A 2,498-nucleotide genomic window follows, 5' to 3' on the forward strand; every position below is an offset into this window, starting at 1 on the left:
AATTCATCGTCTTTCTAAATTTTAACGCGTCTTAGGGCCGTAGTGCGGTAGTGACACTTTTCCGGACATGGGTCCCTATACTCAAATGTTTTCTACTGTTGCACTGAATAACCCCTAGAAGTTTGATCCCATAGTTCTGAAACACCCTGTATATCATACCACGCGTCTACCATAATTCCGCCGACCTTCCTTTCTATAGTTCCAACCGTTCCACACGTCAAGCGATAGTATAGATCCGACCGTTCCGCGTACCGATCTATAATTCGAGCCGCGGAAATATAGCTTGTAAGAACGCACGTGGACCGGAGAAGATCTGTGCCCATGCGACACGGCACAGGTGCGTGATACAGCGCACAAACAAGCGCATACCGCACACCGACCTCGGACGGACCATAGGCCGCTCCGGGATATATAAGCCGAGCGATTTCGGCAGTCGGGACCAGTTCCTTTCCCGAGCTCTCGAGGCGTTGTCTCAAGAGCGATCCTTCCTGAAGCCGAGGCGTTGTCTCGGACTTAGAATCCTCCGATCGAGGCGTTGTCTCGACGAGACCTGGTGCTAGAGGCGTTGTCTCGAACACCACTTTCTGGCCGTCCGGTTGAGGCGTTGTCTCGACAGAACCGGTGCTAGAGGCGCTGTCTCGAACACCATGGATCGAGGCATTGTCTCGATTCTCTCCAGCACTTCGGTGCACACCGTCTCCGTCGGCTCCATGAGCCCGGAGATTCAAACGGCCGTTGTAACCGCCACCCAAAAACAGTCGTTCTCACGACTCAACCGGCTGTTTTCACGGCCCGGAACATCCTCAGTGTAAATATACCCCGTAGGTTTAAGTTTAAAAGTAAGTCCGCCGCGATTAATATTACCCGCGCCGATTGCAAACCTGCACCGATCGTATAATCCACACGAACCATTCCGCGCCGGAATTACCGCACCGATAAATCCGAATCTGCTAATGACCAATGTAAATATCATAATTAAGTGAATAAACTTTAACTACCTTTCAGCATTAAAATAACCGAGTGTCGCAATTTCACGCCTTCCCCTCCCTGATCCTTGGCGCCGACCGAGCTGTCCGGCAGGCGGAAGGCCGGCGAAGCCGATAGAAAATCGGTTCCGTTACAAACTAGTGTCATTTTGCAAAGAAATGATTTCTTGTAAACACATCCCGGATTCAAGACTCTCTATTAATCCTAATCCAGCTCAATAATCTCGATGTCACTTCAACAAAACATTCTACCGCTTATAACAATACGTGGAGATTTCTTTGATAAGATACGTTATCGAACACGAATTGTCGCAACCGAAACTGTACGTCTCAATTTAAAGCAAATTTACACGAAGCTTACTCATGTCTTTTTTTCGATTATTACATTAACAATTCTACTTGAATAAACAATTATGATAATATTTTATAACAAATCCGGTTTTAATTAATTTAACTTTTATGGGCCTCGTCTAACTAACAATCTACTAGTAAACCATACTCATTAAATCAGCAAGTTCATTCCTTGTTAAATCGCGTGGTTCCGTCCTTGGTAATTGAGACTTGCGTCTTAGATCTAAAAAGGAACCGACGAGTGAGAATACGTTAGACAGAAGAAAATCAGGTAACTTCATTGGCTTGTCTGCGTTGCCGAACTGTCTTGCTCGATCCGCGCATTCCTGACCATCGTCCCTGTGTCAGTGTGCCGGGATAGACTTCATGTTTGCTTGAATGTGTCAGTGCGCCTGTTGCGTACTACAACTAATGCCCGACCGTAACCATAAGACGTAACACCCTTATGCGGCGCCTTGCTCTGCGTCGACGACGAGAGGGTGAAGACCAGGCTAACAAACCTCCTCTGCGTGAATATATAAGTATAATAAGAATACCAACGTGAAAATAAATATATATATATACATTAACTAATAATTTTTAAATTTTAGAAAGACCACTGTTGTGAAATCTAGTTTGATTTCGTACGGGCCATTGAGCAATTGCGGAAGGTACGCATCATTGCTCAATCGACCCGAATTTATTTAAAAAGGCGACAAGCAGCATTTCCTGGTAAATAGAATCTGCTTGTTGAGCGTAGAGTTAAGACGCGGCACGCAACGTCAGCGGTAGCAGTTAGATTGCTAAATTGCTGAGTGGTCGCGATCGATCCCTTTAAAAGATCGATCGCAAGCAACAACAGACAGATCGTGAGTAGCTGTTGACAATACTGTGTGGCTCCGAGTCCATCCGGAGAGTTTACCGCAGTAAAGCAACAGCTAAGTGCCAGTGTAAAGCGTGCGTTAATTGTACAGTAAATAGTAATAAACTACGCCAGTTTTTATTACAAGAATCTTTTTCTTCACCAAGTCCTTCATCTTCCCCAATCACAACAAATTTTGGTGGCAGCGGTGGGATTGAAAACCAACTACCGAGGCGGGATCTTATCAGTATTTAGTACGAAGAAGATTCCGGTTGGATTGTGGAGGAAACAGCAAGGACATCAAGGATTACTGGTGAGAA

Source organism: Pseudomyrmex gracilis, unplaced genomic scaffold (genome assembly GCF_002006095.1).
Source record: "Pseudomyrmex gracilis isolate BER0280 unplaced genomic scaffold, ASM200609v1 scaffold_586, whole genome shotgun sequence".
NCBI lineage: Eukaryota > Metazoa > Arthropoda > Insecta > Hymenoptera > Formicidae > Pseudomyrmex > Pseudomyrmex gracilis.